The following is a 20,994-nucleotide window of genomic DNA, read 5'->3' as shown; positions in this document are numbered from 1 at the left end:
CAATTCTTCTAGCTGATCTTCACTCCAAAATCGACAATTCTGCTTATTTATGTGCCCATTGATCCAAGAATGAACTTCGTCGCTGAACACAAATTTTCGATAAAAAAAGTGGATCTTAGGCCAACTTTCCATGAGCCTATTCACCAAAAATTCTGCGTTGCGGTAGGTCGTTCGGCTTCAATTCTTGCACCAGCTGTATTTTGAGAGGCTTCACACCTAAATCCTTTCGCAAAAGTTTCCACGTTGTTGAGTAACAGAGGTCCAATCGCTGCGAACGGCGACGAATCGATAATTGATGGTCATCATTATCACTGGCGGATACAGCTGCGATATTTTCTTCAGTTCGCACTCTAGGTATATAACTGGGAGTGGTGTTGGTGGTTTCATATCCAATCATGTAAATTTGGTTCTGAATTTAGTCACAATAGCTCGAATAGCCGCTTCAGTGGGTCGATTAAACTGACCATAAAATGTAAGAAGCGCATTTTTATAATAAAATTCAATGATTTGCAAGAATTGTTCGTTTGTAAGACGATTCATGGTTAAATTATAGACCAAACTGAAGATGTTTGACAGTGAAACAAAACACGAAAAGTGCGTCAGTTGTTTAAACCAACTGTTTAAAAAGATAATAGCTAAAAAATGAAAATCAATTATTAGTTCAAAACCTCCTACTAAATACCTAGGAGTGATGATTGACAGTTGTTTAAACTTCAAAACGCACCTGGAATATGCTGTGACATTAAGTGTGCAGTCCTATCTGTCGCGAATAATGTTAAACAAGGGCGAACTTAGTCACAGCAAAAGCATACTATATAACAGGGTACTCAGCGCGGTTCTTTTATATGCTGCACCGATCTTGGCTGACGCACTGAACATAAATAGCTGCACAAAAAAACTGATAGCCATCTATCGGCTAAGCGCTTTGCGGGCTATCTGCGCCTTCCGTACAATTTCGGACGATGCTTTCTTCGTTATAGCTGGTCTAGTCCCCGTAGGTATTTTGGTGAAAGTAATTGTAAAAATATTTCAGAGCAAGTTGCAAAAATATTTCAGAAGAAGAAAGGCGTCGTTTGATCGCTCACTGGCAAGACCGGTGGAACAGATCACCGAAAGGTAGCTGGACTCATCGGGTAATACCCATTCTTACGACGTGGTTAGAAAGGAACTATGGGGAAACAAACTTCCATCTAACCCAATTCCTTTCAGGGTACGAAGTGTTTCGAAAATACTTCCATGATAGTTCACCAAACTCCCCAATCTGCACGGAGAGGAAAGAATACGCTGATCAGGTCTTGTTTCAATGCCCACGCAATGCTCCCGAAACCTGGAGCATATTAAACGGAGAGAATGTTATAGATTTCATGCTAAAATCGGGTGATAACTGGAAGCGAATCTGCGCGCATGTAAAACATATCCGCAATGATTTAAGACGCGCAGAGGTTCGACGACGAAATAACTAGCAGCCTATGAGCTAACCAGCCCCGAGAGGTAATTCCTTTTTTGGACAGCTCCGAGGGGAGAGTGGGAGATAGTGGAGAGGTGCTTAGTACATAGGTGTAGCTATGGGGATATGCCGTTATAGTAGTACTCATGAGAGTTTTCCCTTCACAGGCGTCATCCCGGAAAAAAAAGAAAAATCCTCTTTGGAGCACGTGCGATAAGTTGCTTACTGACATGACTCGGCTTGCGGTCGTAGCAGTAGGTAGTTCGGTTTCTGTCACTTGTGCAGTCGTATCGGTTTGTTGACACAACTTTTGTTAACTAATTATTGAAATTAGTTGAAAGCGCTTTGGGTACTTTAGCTGCGATCGATTGCGGTTTTTGCTTGGAGCTTGGGTGTTGGTTGGTGGTTGGTATGACTTAGAGCTAAACTTTCATTTCAGTTCATGGAAAAAAGGCAAACTGGTACAAGAGCGTCTAGAATGGGACCAGTTTCAAATAAAAAAAATAAAATAAATAATAAAATAAAATAAAAATAAAATAAATAATAAAATAAATAATGAAATAAAATAAAAAATAAAATTAAATAAAATAAAATAAATATTAAAAAAAAATAATAAAATTAAATAAATAATACAATAAAAGAAAAAATAAATTTATGCTTGACATTTATACTATTCACTGTAACTGTTGCTCCAGCTTCATTTTCGAAAAAGTAAGGTCCAATGACTCCGCGGAACCATAAACCGCACCAAACAGTCACACGTTGAGCAGAGAGAGGCTTTTCAACAATAACTCTTGGATTTTCTGAACCCCAGATCCGACAATTTTGCTTGTTGACGAAGCCACCTAGATGGAAATGGGCCTCATCACTCAAGATGATTTTTCGATGAAATTCCGAATCATTTTCATGCATTTCAACGGCCCAATCAGCACGAAAGACACGACGTTGTTGATGATCGGCCGGCTTGAATTCTTGTGTTAACTGGACTTTATAAGCCTTAAGACCCAAATATTTATGCAAAATTCGGTGTAATGACGTTTGTGAAATGCCTAATTCCAAAACACGACGAGGAATGGACAAACTTTGGTTTTCTTCAACACTTTCGGCTACAACAGCAATCTTTTCGATTTTCGGCTGTTCTAGAGCGACGTGCACGGCTTTTATTCTACACATCACTAACTTGCCCCAACATCTCGAATTTTTTCACCAATTTCTGTATTGCGGTCCGACAAGGTGCTTCTCGATGACCCAAAAATGTTCGAGTTTTACGAACCGTCGCTGCTAAATTTTCACCATTTTTATAGTGAATTTTAATAATTTCAGTGCGTTGTTTAAGCGTATTTAAGCGTTCCATTTTTATTAAAGGCGTAATTTCTACTAGTCAAGTATCAAAAAATGACAGCTTTAAAAGTGACATCTACCAAATAGTTTTCAAACTTATAACTTTGCTTACCGGTCATTGGACGGTCGGCATTCGCCCAGAAAAGCTGCGTTTACCATTTAATCTCCATTGCAAAAGCTGTGAGGGCTTTTCAGAGAAAGCGATAGTTGTTGTGGATGGTTTCTAATTATGCTGCAAGCTTCCCTTATCCCAAGAATTTTTGCTTGAAAGATACTATTCCAATTCACCTGGTGAAAAGTCTTGGAAGTTCAAAGGTCTTTAGAATATGCACAGTAACCGACGCCGCAGTCCATTCAAATCCCATTTCTTTCCCTTGGGGAATTTTACCATAACTCGATTCTAAAGTCTGGGGTAGCTGTAGTAAAATCTAGTAAGCTTTAGGCTATCTAAAATAACACTATGACCAGCAGTCCAGCATTCCAAAAACCACCGTATTTTATGCTGAAGGCGATATTCGTTGCTGTTAGTCATAGTTGTAAGTCTATTGGCAACAGGTGGAGCATGACATTAAGTGCCTCTGCTGGACACGATTTCATAGCTCCAGTTATTTCAGCGCAGTCTGCTCGTTGTACGCTCGTTAGCTGCATAAGGTTGTACTATTTGTTTAATGCCGGCCACCATACTATTGCTCCGTGTGACATAATCGGTCTTACTATGGCGGTATACAACCAAAGTGCGAGTTTAGACTTTAAGCCCCAGTTTCTACTTATAACCCTTTTGCAAGTGCAATAAGCTACATACGCTTTTTCTACCCGGCCTTCTACATTGTGCCCCCAGTTAAGCTTCGGATATTAGTACTACTGGTAGATATGTTACATTGTCTGTAAGCGGTATTTTAACCCCATTGATTGATGGTAGTTTAAACTGAGAAATATTGCTTTTAATTGTAAACAGCATTAATTACATTTTGCTTGGGTTAAAATTTAGACTACTGCTCGCAGCCCATCTACTTAGTTTCCCCAGAACTCCTTCTTGTATTTCCCTGATAGTAGAAGTATTTAAATCTGCTCTTAGAATCACAACGTCTTCTGCTTACGCAACTACCTTCACTCCCCCTCGATGGGGAGTTCATTAGTCGATTCAACAGGTCCGTATTAGAAATGATATGCGGCCACCAGCCCCTTAAGATTTTGCGCACGCAAGAGTTGACAAAAGTTTGCAATTTCCAGGTCAGCACAGATGTTAGCGTCCAGGGATCGCAATCATATAGCAGCACAGATTTTACATTGGAAATAAAGATTTGAGGCTCCGTCTGGACTGATTGAAGGATTTTAAAGTTCCTGCGTTGTTTAATTGTGTAAAAGCATCTCGGGTTTATTTATCCGATTTACAACGTATTTGAGAATTTCTCTATAAATGTCCGGGTGTGGCAACCAGAAGATTAAGACCACTGCGTGTGCTTCTCTTTGACTGCCTGGGGCAGTGCGTCAACCTAAGTCCCGTCGGCCTCCTCCGTCAACTTCAACAGCTCTGGCTGGCTGTAAATATTTGGCTGTTGGAGGTCTACTTGGGTCGTACCAGACTGGTACTTCAACCATTTCACCTACCTACCTTCCTCTGGCGGTGAAAAAATGAGAAATTTTGGTTGTTGCTATTTGATTTTCTCTTTTTTTAAATTTAATTAGTCTAATACATTTTTCTAACGCTTTTCTGTGATAGAAGAGTTGTTTTAAATAACTAATTTTAAATGCAATAAAATAAATTTGTATCCAAATAAGCAGATATTTCCCGACGCGCACCGGTATGAGCTACATAAACAAGTTCACTGGGTCAGCGAGTAATTGAGGTTTCATCTGAAAACGAGCAGACGCATGCGATCACCATTCCCAAACCTTTGATCAACACAGGCACCAACAGCAACTTCGCTAACTTATTACTCATCCGTTCATTCAATGTCCAAGAAATACAAAAACAAAACAAATTCATGTATGTATGTATTTATGTATGTATGCTCATAATCAAAATATTATATTATATTATTTTATGAATGAATTTCTATGCGACTTGTAAGGTTAGCTCCACAGATCAGCAGGCAGTCGCAATGAGGCATGAATGAAGCTGCGGTGGCCAAAGCAAGCACTATTCCGTACATCTCGAGCTTGCCTGCGGATCAGCGTAATTTAACCTCTTTTCTCCATTGTTATACATATTTTATTTCAGACCTCAACTTTTGACTTTTTTATTATATTTTGTGCGCCGCGTACGATTGGTCGCAGGCGGCTGAAGCTGCCTTACTTTCGTTGCATGTGCACTCGTACGTATTTGCTAGTGTATGATGTGTGCGGATGTGTGTGTGCTAAATGTCAATTCATTAGGAGGCAAATTATGGCGGCTGGCTTTCATGACTAATTGTCTCTTATTTCGAGTTGTTTAAATAAAATCATTACATTTTGATTTGTAGCATCGCCAACAGCTATAATCCGCTGACGATCAGCAAAAGTTAAGCACGTAAGTATTAAAAAATTAAAAAGTCCGCATATACATGCATACATATGCATCTATATATGCATATATACACATATATACCGCCAACTTCCAAATGAGCGGCGTGTTTGACGTCGTTGACGACAGCTTCACACAGAGCACCTCGATTGGGTGGTCTACCGGCATTGCCGGCTTGTAGCCTTAGTAGTTCGCCGATCGTTGGAGGGGGTGCGATCGGCGAATAGCTCCTACCAGGGGGTGAATCCGACAAGTGCTGATCTTTGTTAGTCTCAGTTGGAAAAATTGTAATTTTTAATACGGCAAATGCGTTGTGGTCGCCTGCGGTGCGTTTAATCGTCTTCTCCTTCCTCTTCCTCACACAATCGTTCGTTCATTCATTCCGACATTTCTGATCAATGGATTGCAATTGTGGATATGTTAATTAGCGAATTGAATTTCAATTGATTAAGGGATAATTAATGAAATTACGAATATAAATGATTCTGTTAAGTTGTCATGATTAGTGGCTAATTGATGGCTTTGACTGACTGACTAACAGAGAGGCGTGCGAAGTAATGGATTTTGAAGATCCAACTAGCGATTAACGTGCAACGCTTCACAGCTCAAGTGGGGTTAAGTATTAATTTCAGAGATAATAGCGATTACAGGAAATAAAGTAATGCGTTTTATAAAATGAAAATATACTACCAAAGAAATGCATTAACTGTAGATATGTACTCGTACATGAGTAGAGTAGTAGTAGTAACGCCGTGCTGAAAAAAGCACTGCAAGTGAGACCTGCGTTAGAAGCGGAGTTTTTAACAACAGCGATTAGTCCTACTGCCGAAGCCTGGAAAACCTCCAGAAGATCCTTCATCATACAGGCCGCTCTGTATGCTGGACACCGCTTGCAAAGTGCTAGAAGCAGTAATCTGTAACCGGCTAGAGCAGTACTCAGAAGGACATACAGGTCTGTCAGCTCGCCAATACGGTTTCAGAAAGCATCGCAGTGCAGTAGATGCCCTAATAGAAGTATGCGAAATAGCAAAAACTGCTTGCTATCTCTGGTAGAATATGGCTAGGAGGAACCAAAAAATATTGCGCAGTCGTGACTCCGGACGTTAAAAACGCGTTCAATACGGCCAAGTGGGACCAAATACTGATGGCACTTCGGAGTATGAATGTGCCGAATTATCTGATAAAGCTAATTGCTTCATACTTTGATAACAGAACCCTATGTTCTAATACAGGCGTAGGCCCCAAAACCCCTAAAGCCATAAGGTAACTGGAGGAGTTCCTCAAGGCTCTGTACTAGGCCCGGCTCTGTGGAATATCATGTATGATGGAGTGCTACGCGTTGAAGAGCACAAACAAGCAAGCATTGTTGGGTATGCAGATGACTTAGCTGTGGTAGTCGTAGGGGAAACGCTAAAAGAGGTCTCACGAAGGGTAGAGGACACCATCAATAAAATTAAGCAATGGTTACAATCGTCTGGGCTAAGACTAGCAGACCATAAGACCGAAATGGTTCTCATAAGTTCTAAACGAAAAGTTGAAAATCTTCAAATAAAGGTTGGTGGTCACAATATAACATCAACAGATACCATAAAATATTTAGGGGTAATGATCGACAGAAGGCTAAGTTTCAAAGCTGCAAAATCCTGCGCAACTTTATCGCGACTGATGCGCAATGTTGGTGGACCAAGACAACAAATGAGAGCATTGTTAGCAAGCGTCTGCAACTCGATCCTGTTTTACGCTGTGGAAGTGTGAAGCGACGTAGTGAAATATCCCAGCTACTTGAGACAGGCTAAACGGGTGTACAGATTATGCAATGTCAGAATCATTAAAGGCTATAGGACAATATTCGACGAGGCAGCAGGGGTAATAACAGGCAGTATCTCTCTCGATATAAAGGTAAAATGCATGAAACAAAAATACCAGTATGGAAAAAACGCGTGGGTTTCTGGTAACAAAGTCTCACTGAGGGACGCCCTACAGAGGATCGATGATACCGCTCTGCAAAACTGGCAGACCAAATGGAACGATAGTGGGAAGGGAAGAATCACTTTCACTATAATGCCCGACATACAGGAATGGATCCCGAGAATACATGGAAACGTTAACTTCATGCTGACACAGTTTTTACCCGGGCATGGCTGTCCCAGGTAGTATTTGTACAAATACAAGCACACAGACTCCCCATTTTGCCTATACTGTCAAAAAAAAAAAAAAATGAAACTCCTGAGCTTGCCCTGTTAGAATGCTTTAGATTTGCTGGGGAACGCAGCATGTGGCGCTCAAATATCGGCGAGTGTATGACAGCTGCTAGCCTAGTACAATATATGCTAGAATCTGGAGAAACGTGGAGCTATGGTTGTAACGTAGTCTCTACATTTATGCGAAGACTGGACATGATGATAATAAATGCAGACAAATGAGTGAATAAACACATCCTGCCCCTCGAAGGAATATATTAATTGGTAATATCGAGGGGAAAAAGCAGAACAGCGGGGCGATTGGGGGGTTTAGTCCGCAGGCACTACGAAACTCAGTTCAAAAGAGCCGGGAACATCGCATATTGAATCGGCTCATACGTATCTTTAGAGATTCCACCTCCCAGGTCCGCATACCAAAAAAAAAACTGAGTATAGTAGATGAAGAAGGCGAATGCCCGTAGTGCAATGCAGATGAAATTCCGTGTATGCGCTTTCAATTTGCCATTAAAATTGCGAGTCCCAAGGACACTCTAGGAAATTGTTTGACTAAAAGTTTGACTAACCAAGGAACGCATGAGAGGGTTCATTAGAGATTGGCTTTCTGCCCTTCTGGCTATGTGTGGATCGAGGAAGTTTTGAAAGTTAACAAACTCGTACCGCTGAGTACATAACATAACTTTTGCGGTAACTGTTTGAAGTGTAATGTGGTGAAATTCCCTTAACTTCTAAACTTTTCTGCCATAGTAGCCTAAGATTCATACATCTAAACATAGATCTGAATTTTTAACTGTATCTGATGAGCTATCGGGCTTGCGTATTAACTGCTTGCATAATTTTTTCACACCAAAATGATAAAAAAAGGTTGTTTTTTTAATACCAGTCGCTCCTCGGCCGCCGTAGCCGAATGGATTGGTGCATGACTTCCAATCGGGATTCAGAGAGAACGTAGGTTTGAATCTCGGTGAAAAGGCAAAATGAAGAAAAATTTTTTCCGGCCCCTCGGCAGGCAATGCCAAACCTCTGAGTATATTTCTGCCATGGAAAATGTCCTTACAAAAAATATCTGCCGCTCGTAGTCAGCTTGAAACTGTAGGTTCCTCCATTTGTGGAACAACATCAAGACGCACACCTCAAATAGGAGGAGGAGCTCGGCTAAACACCATAAATTCATTATTTTTTTTATTTTATAGTGTTTTCTTAGCTTTCCTCTTTTGGAGTTACCCCATTACCTTCCAACTGTCAATCTCACCTGCACGCGGTGCATCCTGCTAAGATAAACGAAGCTCTGACGACCGCGACTGACGGTATAACCTACAAGCGTGCAGAGTAGATGCTGAAGCAAAGCCTGTCTGTGGGCGCAGCTGGCAGCTCAAGCGCTCAGACTCGGGCCAATAATCTGCCCGCCTTAAACTCAACATTATTTCAAGCTCAACTAGTGAGAGACCTTATGCTCCATACAGGAATAAAAGGATCAAATAAAAAATGTATACACAAAACCTGGCACCTACACCAGATATCAGAATGAAACCAGCCTTGGTATTACCTGGAATTAAAATATCATTTTGAAGAAAACAAAAATGTGTCCCACCATTTCTTTTTGGTTAAACAAAAATCCACAAAGCATTCCATAAAAGGTGTGCATGCATGTAACGCGTAAATCATTCATATCCTCCTTAAAAAGTAGACAACCGGAAAATGATTCTTCAAACAACCAGAACAACTAATAAAACCGACAAAAAACATGCGCGTTTATGGTTCCGCCTATGAGAACTCAATACTCAAAATACTAAAAATCACAAATTAGTCTTTCAAGTGTGAGAAAAAGTGGCGAGCTACGCATATTTAAATGCCCGCAACGGTAAATAACTAAAAATACCATGGCAATAACAAGAAGTAAAAAAAAATAATATTAAAACACGAAACGAGACACATCTGGACAAAAATTATGTTAACGCAGATCAATACTGCGTGCATGGGCATGAATGTTTGTATGTATGTACGTATGTGTGTATGTATGTTTGTATGTATGTATGTAGGAGTACTCCACACATGCCCGTTCCAGCTATGAAGGCTAGAAATTCTTTAAGGATTTATTTTACACGCTGGTGACATGTAAATGTGTAGTTGACTATACCTCAATATTTTCACTTTTTTGTTTTTGTAACTTACAATTTGCGTGAGAACACTCAAAGCCTGGCATATGGAGCGGGTTGTGCTCTCGATGTGCCTGTGTGCTGCTGAATAAGCCAATTAGTAGAAAGGAATGATTAGAAGTCATTTCAGTAAAGCGAGAGTAAAAAATCAATGCAGAGCCAATATCAATAGTGCACTTTTATGTGTATGTATGCACGTATACTGTGATGCACATACGTATGTATATGTGCATTGAGAAGTTCAAAGTGCATTGAACTCCACTTTCCTCGTAGCAGCAGCAAATTTACGGTCAAGAAGTACTTGTAGCATCTCGAATTACAGTTACACGCATTTCTTTTTTTTCTGTTCTGCTGCTTCTTATCGCTTTCGAATTGGAAGTTCCATTCCCATATATCATTTCACGCACGATTCCTGGTCTGCTGCGGAACACTTTATCGCTAGAACCGAAAATATTGGCCACGACGTTGACATGTTTATGACCAAAAAATTTGTTTGTCACTGTGGCTTTGGTGGCACAGCCAATAAATACCAACTTATCTGCATGCGGTACACTCAAATTAAATTGTTTACTTATCTCTTAAAAAAGTATCTTGAATTACAAAACAAAAAAAACCCTAAATCATTTTATGACTATTTTAGTCAAAAGTGTGAATATTTCTCTCATAGACCATGAAGTTTCCAATTAAATGATAATCGAAATCATTAAATTATGCAGTACAGGCAGCCTGATAAGTTGCGTGTCAAGGCCTTCCCAATTTGGAGACAACTCCAACATGCCCGTTACGTTGTTATCGTTCTGTAGTACAGTCTGTGTCAAAAAAAAGGATCCGCGATTATTCGTGAAATATAAAAGATATATATTTAAAATTTTTTACATGAAAGTATGTAGAAAACTATGAGTCGCAATTACTCAATAAGCCGTGTAGTCTTCATCGTTGTCGAGTATAGCCTGACATCTTCTCGGCGTGCCTTGAACCAGCTTTTCTGCGTAGCTCGTCGACAAAGAGGACCAGATTTTACGAACTTGATGCATGAGTTGGTTTTAATCGTGGACTGACCTTCTGGCTAGATGCATTTTCATAATTCCCCACACATTTTCAATGGGGTTGGCGTCTGGGAACTGGGAAGGCCAGTTCAATACTGTGACGCCATTTTCTTGTTTTGTTGTTTCTCAATGTGTTTTTCTGAGAGCAGTGGTTTTGATGATATCGGACGGTATGATATGTTCGCCTCCTTCAGTCGATGTTCGATGTTGATACTTACATCTATGCCCTTTTTAGGAGGAGCTGATCGTGCTTGGCGTAGTCGCAAAGAAGGGTCCCGTTTAAAAAGTTGGACGATCACCTTATCCTGCTTTTTTGTCGTCACACGCTTTAAGTCACGCTCGGAAAAATTATCGACATTTTTGTACACGTTTTACCGCTGATTCCACATCACAACAAACTTTTTTGATTTTTAAATTACTTTTGTAGCTGCGGCGTAAGATTATTTCGGCTCTTTCGAATGCGTACATAAAAATACCATCTCAAAATGCTTCGCGTACTTCTCACTCATTTTTGTTTGGTGGCGATTATGGGAAAGTTTCAACGACAGTAACCTGAGTTAGCATTCACGTCGTAGTCCTTGAGTAGGTCTATTATGCAGCAAAAAACAGAACGAAATATATCTGGTAGTTACAAGAAAAAAAAAATCGGGTCTTTTCTTCTGACACTGACTGTATTAATAAATAGACTATGCATTTTCAGAAATCACCGCGCTATTTTTCCAAACGTCACGCAAGGCAATCGTTGCCTTTGTGAAAACATAAAACGACTTTCAGGAAATCCCAGTTGATTTCGTACTTCCGCCTCTTTCTCCTTACTCATTTCATTCGTGTCCCTCTGCACGCTGTAACTTCGATGAAATATCAATTACCGCTTAATAATAATTCGCGTATTTACTTGTAAATTGTTATTAAATATTATTAAACATGTAACCAGCTACGGCGGCCAACAGGCACAACCCTCTCGCACCGTTTCAAATGCGTGCTACTCAATTGGTCTCAAACCCTCGCCAGTATAAGGTGTCATTTCACCCTTTATTCGATTCACTGCGAGTCACCGTTCTTCGATTTCTTTTTTTTTATTGATATCGAATTACGTGCTAATAAGTGCTTTGGTGTTACTGTTTTCCCATAGCCAGGTAAAAATCAATCAATCGTTTTCGTGGTGGCACTTTGAAAGGCGAAATAATCGATGTAAATGACACCTAAATATTGATACTTCCGAGTAACAACGCAAACGTATTTGGTGTGGAAAATCGGAACTTAAGTGGTAGCTGCAATTCTGTTGAAGTTGTGAATGGACGGGTGATTGTCTGACATTTGATATGTCCAACTAAAGAAATTCCACTTTTGATTTTAGGATAAATGTTTGTATGTATTTATGTATTTGAACTGCGAGTTGAAGAATACAAATATTTTATTTTTTAACTTCTGCAATCAAATATTTTGGTACTCAGTGCTCGCACAGCTGAAATAAGTAAGCGCTTCCTTCCCTACTGGTCTCCACCATTTGGCTTGGATTTCGAGCATTTGAATATCTTCTTCTTGTGTGCCTACACTATAATTCAAAAACTTTGCTGAATACCACCCCATCTCGGCTGGCTTCTGTTTAATTTCTAAATGTCTCTCCTAATTTTCTTTGTTTATTTTATGCAGCCAAGAACACAAATCGCTTATCGCAATTGATAAGAAAAGTGGATGCAAACTCACCTGCAGTCAGAAGAAGAATTTCCGTTGCCAAGTTGTTATCTGGCGAAGCGGAGTGTAAACACTGCCTGCCTTCAAATATACTATATGTACATGTTGCATGCAACAAAAGACGAATAGCGCTTTATTGGTATGGTATGGTAATTTTTATGAATGAAGTCATTATTCAAACACCCAACAATCAAAGGAAGTGCGAGCCTGCGTAACGCAGTAAAAATGCAAACAAATCTTGCTTTCAAACGAAAGAGCGTCTAAATATTTGTTTTTGCCAGAGAAGAGAGTTTGTTTCAGTTTAAATTTATTTGAGCTATCAAAATTTCGATGACACATTGAAAAAGAGGCTGCCAGTAGCCACTTCATGGGAATTTGTGGCATTTGGAGTTGCAGGCATTGCACAGGCAGTTACATATGAATGCACTTGTATATGTGCAAATAAGTTAAACCAACGTTTTGTAGGTAGCTGACCTCTGAGTCAATATGAAAACCACATTTGTTTGTTCGACAGAAAGTCGGAAGTATGGAGTAACATACAAATTTGCTCCTCACGCTAAAGAATCTCAGTCTGATTGTGAGAACTAAAACATCTTTCCAATGTAAGTGAACGAATATAAAGATGAATATTTTCACAGCTATGGAAGGTTGGTTGATGTAGCTAGCATTGCACTATTGGGGCACCACTCCCATTACTTTGCAAACCACGCAGTTTGTTTTTTGAGTTACTTTTAAGGGGTTACATACGTTGGTTGGCTGGTTGGTTAAAGTGGTGATTCTTCCAGAATCCAACTAGCGCTTCCGCACCACTTTGTTGTCACATCCCCGCTAGCAATTTGTTTAACGGTTATTTACAGCATGACTATATCCAGTCTGTGCGGTTTAAGAACCGTATTAGGTTGTTGACGTCTAAGCCAGACAGTTATTCGAGATTCTCGAACAGCGGTCGGCTCAGGGTTAACATTCTGTACTTCCATAGGGCAGGGCATTCACAGAGGAAATGGAAGATTGCCTCCTTTTTCTCCGGTTGCTTACAACTGTGACAATATGTGCTGTGAAGAATGCCCATTTTGGCTGCTTGTTCTCCGATAGACCAAAAGCCAGTTATGACTGCCGTTAGTCTCCAGGCGTCCCGCCGTTTCATGTTTATCAATGTCGACGATTGCTTGAGGTTGTAGGTGGGCCATAACGTCCTGCTGATTTTGCATTTCGTCTGGTCTCTCCATCTACAATCTGCGATTCGAAAGTATTTTAGTTACATTTGTTCTAAATTAAAAAAAAATCTTTTACATATTATTATTCTTTATAGTTTCTGTGTAAATCGATTGTAAAAATGTCCCATATATACAAAGTTATAGTAGAAAATGTAACTGCCCGACGAGAGTTTGATGCGCACAGGTAGCTGTCCTTCATTTGCACTTGAAAATTTAAACTCATTTTTCTCGAAACTACTTTTTCTGGCACGGTCTGTATGATAACTCATACAGTTTTTAATATTTTTTGATGCGTTTTGTTTTTAAATATTCGAAAGTGTTTTCTCTATAGTTGTCGAGCCGGATTTTTGATATTTTTATTAAAAAAACGGGCTGTACCCGGCGCGCGTTGCTACGCCAACAACTAAAATAAATGAAAATAATGACAACAACTAAAATAAATGAAAATAAATAAATATAAATAAATAAAAAAATTGCTTTAAAGAAAAATCGGTACACAAATATTCAATTCCTTCCAAACCATTTTATTGATTTTGTTTATTTCGAAAAAATTGTGACATTATAAAGTTTAGTTTCAGGTTAGTCTGGTGCGTAGACGAATAAATCCGAAGGTTTTCCGACACGTGAGCAAGCCACATGGGGAAGCATGGATTCTCCAAATTTAAGCCACACACTTGTAACGATTGTTGTTGTTGCTGTAGCAGCATAAACATTCCCCATACATATATGGGAATGGTGCTGAAGTGACAGTCCTTGGCCGGATATACATAAATCCGGGTCGTTCCGGTAACGTAGAACCGACTGTCGTGGGAACGTGTAACGATTGTCCTTGTGCTTTTTTAATAGTCGTTGCGAAAGCGAGTCGCACCGGGAACTGTAAACGTTTGAATGCGAATGGTATATCTGTTGGGATCATTTGGATACGTGGCAACAGTACGTCTTCTCCTTTGAATTTTCCAGTCAAAATTGTTGCCTCGATAACATTGTTCATCATTTTCTTGACTGAGAGAATGGTTCCGTTGCATAGTCGTGGTGGATTTATGTTTCGAAGAAGAATGATGGGTAAGCCAATTTTCAATGTAAGAACGTGCTGCGGCATGCCTGGCAAATCAAGCGAATTCAAGAATTCAGTTGGAAAGTTGACAACCTCATCTTGATTCTCCACAGTATCGATGGACTTATATGTTGTCGTTTCACTGGGTATTGCATGCTGAATGGTGAAGTTGATGGTATTGACATCGATGTTTTTGGCTGCCAATATAGCACGCGTACTGAACCAATGATGGTTTTTGTAGTTTTGTGCAATGTTTGGGAAAACTTTTTGTGATCTTACAGAAGTTTGCTGACAGGTTGATACATTGTGTAGATTCATCAATTTCCATTCGCCCACTTCCAATATCCAATAATTGTTTTGCAAAATTTCCAGCCGATACATCCCGTCGTAGTTGTACACGCATGTTAGTTTTCAAAGTCAATTTCAGTAAATGACGCCATAGAACTGATGATTTAATGCATGCATTAAGTCCATCAGCGGGTGTTGAACGTGGTATAATGGGTAGTGTTTGTCGAAAATCACCAGACAATAAATTGAGTGCGCCACCGAAGATCCGTCTCTCAAATCTGCCAGTGTACGGTCAAGCGCCATTTGATAATTTGGCGACACGAGCTGGCCAGACAAGGGACCTGTGAGGCGGTGTGCCCGCGAAAGGAAAGGATCGGGATCCCCTTGACAACTTGCGCTCTACTCCTGGAAGGATGGGCTTTGCACCAACTCAGTGAGCGCTGGGTAAGTTCTCGAACGTGTAAGGTCGCGAAGTCCTTCTGGCCACGTTTGGATAAGAGGCGTTCAAGGGATATTCTGAGGACGACGAAATCTCATCTCTTAAATTTCATGGGCGTCCTCACGGGGCACTGCCCACGGGGTACACATGCCGTGAGACTCGGAATCACTTCGAGTCCTTTTTGCGTCAGCTGTATGGAGGATGAGGTGGAATCATCTCAGCACCTGCTCCTCAGCTGCCCAGCTCTCGCGGGACTAAGATTCAAGCATCTTGGCTCTCACTTCTTTTCTGTGCCTGCTGTAGCATCAGTAGCTTAGAGAGGTTAACACAACCGCAGACCAGTCACCGTTCATAGTCCACAAACACTCAACCCTCCCCAACCCTTTCACTTTCATCCTATCGTCCTTTTCCTTCACCTCTTTTCCCCCTCTTGCAATGGTATCACGAAGGATGAACCTAACTCTTTCGTCCAAGTAAGCCCACTCTCTGGGCAACCAACACTTCCTAACCTAACCATGGTTTCCAAAATTAGTGAAAGAAGAAAAGTCTTGCCTGTACCAACGGGCGCATCTGTGAAAAACAGTTCACCGCTTTGTTCTGTAATTGCACGCATAATTCTGTCAAACGCAGTGCTTTGTTCTGGAATCAACTGCGGAAGATTTGTTTTAACGAATGTCCCCAGTTCGTCAGAATAATAGTGTGTTTATCGTTGCAAATCGCGATCGAAAAGGTTGTTTGCAAGCCGGTTTGGAGCAGGCATTCCCAGTTGCACCAGTCCCTTGGTAGCGATTGTCAAACATATCGCACCCTAAATACAAAAGGGTCACAACTCAAAATGTACTTCTGCTCAAATATGAACGAGACGTTATCAATAAAACGGTCCGCGGATGACATATGGCAAAAATAAATTTTTTGTTTTTTGGTAGGACTGTTATAAGCTTACATGGCAAATTTCAGCGTGATATGTCACATAGTTTGTTTTCTGTGCTACTGTAAACTAGTCAAGCTCGAGTGTGGAAAATTTTGAGTTGTGCCCCTTTAGTATTTAGGGTGCGATATGTCTTCAATGAAATTCGTCATATTCGTTTCCTCTGTGTAAAAATACATGGTCATACTGATTTTCATGGCAATCGATTGAACGGGGCAGAAGTTGCTACTCTGCAGCGCCACCTGGTGGCAAGTGGCATCAATAAGCATATTATATATATAATATAATATAAACCTTCTCCGTGGAATAATACATATATATACCAATTTTTATATTAATCGGTTTAGTAGTTTTTGAGTTCATCGATGACATACAGACAAACATTCATTTTTATATATAAAGATTTTACTTTTTTGGAATCTCAAAAGTATTGTGTAAAAATTTCAAGAAACTGAACAAAAATTGCCGAAATTATTACCCTGTTACTCCAGACTGGGCTTCAATACCTGCCCGATTTTAAAGTGTTTTTCAGAAATTTGTATACCATAACTCAAAATCTACTTCACTAATCGTTTTGAAATTTTGCGCAATACTTCTTCACTTAATTCCCCAGGTATATCTTTCAGTTTTTTCATTAAATATGAATCTTACAATAACAAATTAAACGATTTTTGGGCGCTCCCAGTTTAAGGCTTCCGTGGCCTGTTGTTGTCTATTTTTGACTACCATTTATTTCAACTGCTCTGCTAATTCGACGATAATAATCGACTAGGCTACAGAGATTTTCACCGTAATAGAGCAAATATTACACTTCAGCAGTCAGACTCAGATTTACTTATGAACAGCCAACTATAGAAATTCCTACTTATTGTAACAGCTGCTACCAGAAAAATGCATGTCACTGTCCAAGAAATGGCGAATTCGATATACTCTTTGCACTGAAGTTGATTTGCTATCGAAAAGGAGAGGAGAAACCATTACAATGCAATACAAATACTTACATAATACATAAAAAAATACAATACTTATATATGTATGTAAATATAAACTGAATGTAAATAAAAACCAAATGTGAAGGTATTTGGGGCCAATTATCATATCCTTCTTCCTGCGCACGACATTGATTTTAGTTCACTTAAAAATAAGTCAACCAATAGCTGTGAGCGGTTTGATTTTATTTCCCAAGAAAATGTAAGTGATATTTCTTCTTCATCAGTGTTAAAAAAGGGGCATTTATGGTAATGAGAGAGCCTAAGAATTGCGTCAAGTAACTGAATATCAGCTCGCTTCAGCGGTGGTTTTAAAGCCATTGATTACGTAAGAAACTAATCGCGGACGAGAATGATAAAAACATGAAAAAACGCTTGCGCTTTAATGGGAATGTCATTGTAGGAAATATGGCGTATGTTTATTTTTGTATAAGAGGGAGAAGCATCGATAGCCTTACCCCGTCAGTGTGGCACTTTAACCAGAACTAAACATCTTACCGTGAAAGTACCGATCCCCCAGGTACTATCGTCAAGTATTTCGTCGGGAGGCGGTTTGAGCATGGCACTCAACGTCAGTTACTGTTCTGATGCAAAACGTCAGCTATGTCGGAGTAGCTTTATTATTTTAGCAGCCATGTGTTGAACTTTGTTCCACTTGTCCAGGCTTTTCAACATCAGTGACACTAAATTCTCGGGCGTGATGCTGCTGCCAACGCTGTCTTCCAGTTTAGCCCTTTCTTTTCTGAAACGGGGGCAAGTGAAGAGCACATGTTCTGCGCCCTCCTCAACTACTGGTGTGCACTGCTCGCAGTATGGACTCTTTCGTGCCCAAAGCGTTGAAGATACTCTTCAAAGAAGCTATGACCACTTAAATTTTTCTCTACAGCCCGGTGAAAGCGACACTAACCATGTGTCGGGAAGCCGAACGTGACTCGCATTCAAGAGAGCAGCCCAATAGAAGAAAGTATGAAGTTTTTACAACTTAATCTCAACCCCTGCGAAGCAGCGCAAAGCCTGCTTACCCGAAAGTTCGACGAGCTGGGCATCGATGTTGCTATACTTAGCGAGCAGTATAAGAACAGGCATGAGGCGTCATGGGCTTGCAAGGCAAACGGTAATTGTGCCATATGGAGCTGCGGGAGTAACCCAACCGATTTGTGTATCTCTGCCAGCATTTTGGATGAACTGGTTAATGACGTTAAGCAACGAATCGCGGCACTCATAGCAGGTGATTTCAATGCGTGCGCAGCAGAGTGAGGATGTAAAAGGACAAACCCGAAGGGCAGGGAGCTTTTCAATGCATTAGCAGTACTTGACTTCGATCTACTCAACAGTGACACAGAAAACACATTTAGCAAAAATGGTACTGGTACCTCTCGATCATAAGTTGGGGACAAAGTAGAGCTACAAGATGGCACATCAGCGACTGTTACACACATAGCGATCATTGGGCAATAGTCGTTGGCATCCAAAAAGCACGATACCCTACAAACGGCAGAACGGGTGGAAAACGAAAAGCTTCGACGAGAAGCTCTTTGAGATAGCCTTCGACCACGTGTTTGTTTGCCAGAGTTTTTAATGTAAACCTGCAAGAAGGCGTTTTTCAAAATATCTGGAAATTGGTCCTTGTACCAAAAAAACCAAGTGCTTGCTCTCCAAATGAATACCGCCCCAGTGCATGTTGGACTCCATCGGTAAGTTGTTTGAGCTTGTGGTTAAAAATCGGCTGGAAACATATGTAGATGGACTTCTGGCAAGCTACGAGTTTGGCTTTAGGAGAAATCGATCTACCAAAGACGCGATAGAGGTCGTAAAAGTAATTGCGGAAAAGGCAATTGAAGGCATGCGATGGTTAGGTGGTGCAAAAGAATATTTCCTGGTAGTCACATTAGATGTCAAAAATGCGTTTAACTGTGCCCGATGGATAGACAGGATAGGCGTGTAGTAGCGATGCAAGTGTCAACCTATCTACAGCATATCCAGCTATTTGTCAAGATTACTTCCTAACAAATTTTAATGTCGACATAAGCTTTAAGCTGGCCGAAGTTGTACCTCTGAAGCTTAACAGCGAATTGCCTAAAACCATAAAAAATTGATATTCCCTGTACGAAATGTACGAACCGGACGTCCGCTACGATTTTTTTTATCGATTTTTCTAACTGTTGGATTTTCCCAAGCATATACAAGTACGCGCTAGTGGCATTTATGAAAACACAAAGAATACATTTGTTATATAATCCCTTTCGCTGCTGTTATTCTTTGCCGTGCACAAGCGCATTTCATCAACGCTGATCGCCTCCGCTGCGTAGGTAATTTGAACACCGCGAGAGAATTTTTAATGTCAGCAATGCGCGCAGTCGTCTTCCGACAAATCAGCAGCGACGTATTTGGAGCAACAGTTCAATAATGAGTCCTTGAGGGAAAACAATGCAGCACTAATCATATTTTCCTTGGCAAATGATTTTCCTATTTGATTTCGAAACAGTTTTCCTTTGGTTAGAAATTTTCCCACAGATCCGTATGCGGGTGTTCGGCTTAGTTGTTGCTTAAGTGAAACATGTTTTCTTTATTATTCTTCTTGTATAGCTTCCTTTATATTTAGTACAGCCATTTGTTGTCGGTGTTGGGGGAAGAAATTAGACGATTTACGCTTAATTAGTATTTGGTGGCGTACACACACATATCAGCTTACCCCGTCAGCTACAGATTCTATTTAGAAGCAAATGGAAAACTGCCGGGCGAAGTTACGCAGGCACGAAATCTGACGTAGAGAAATGAATTGAGTAGGAAGTGATCGATGGTGAAGCACAATGAGTCTATGGGTATGTCTTAATTCAAAATGAGAAATGAAATAGATCAGCAAATCTCTACCGCCTCAGCTGAAATCAAATAGAAGCAGAACTTACTTACACTTCCGAAATCCACTTGGAATTGTCCAAACTCTTGCAATAAATGCAGTGTTAAATTTCCTTATCCACCACCAGATAGCCAAAGATATCACTTACAAGTTCTCGGATACACCTTACATTTTGCCTTTTGCCATTTTTGTGGTTTCATTCACCAAAACCCCAAGCACATGCTGCGGTTTTCCTGGGAACCTTTTGCTTAACCTCTCAGCCGAACTGATTGCAAGCAGAAAACCATAAAAATCACGCCAACAGCAGGACATGCAATACGAAATGCACACAATAGTGCAAATAACAACAATAAAACAAACAATAAAACAACACTGAGCCAAACAAAAGCGAAAGCGATAAAATACAAATGCAAACAAACGTGCCCTACGACAAGTGCCTGCCCAAGGCATCCTGATTGCTCACTCTGCGCACACTCGCCGGCCGAGGCGCAATGGGCTTGAACAAGTGTGCGCAGGCGCAGACGCAGCGCTGCATACTCGAGTGTAGAATTACCGAGCGGCACTGTGCGTAGAGTTGAACCATTTAATTGCATTGGTGAGTTATTATGTTTCCATTGTCGGAGTTGTAGGTGCAATTTGTAGGAACACAGCGCAGACCGAACTCATACTGGGCCATTGACTGCCACTCGGCGATCTTAAGTGCCAACAGAGGGTTGGAGACGTGGCAGACGGCAGGTCTGCGGTATTTCGCCATGTGTCCGGTTGCGGTTTGAGATTTGTGCTCTTCAAAAAGGACACAGGAAGAGGCATTCTTATTGCCAGGGCAATTAGAACACAGA

Source organism: Anastrepha ludens, chromosome 2, assembly GCF_028408465.1.
Source record: "Anastrepha ludens isolate Willacy chromosome 2, idAnaLude1.1, whole genome shotgun sequence".
Classification (NCBI taxonomy): domain Eukaryota; kingdom Metazoa; phylum Arthropoda; class Insecta; order Diptera; family Tephritidae; genus Anastrepha; species Anastrepha ludens.
The sequence above is the reverse complement of the archived record's forward strand: the minus strand, read 5'-3'. Positions refer to the sequence as shown.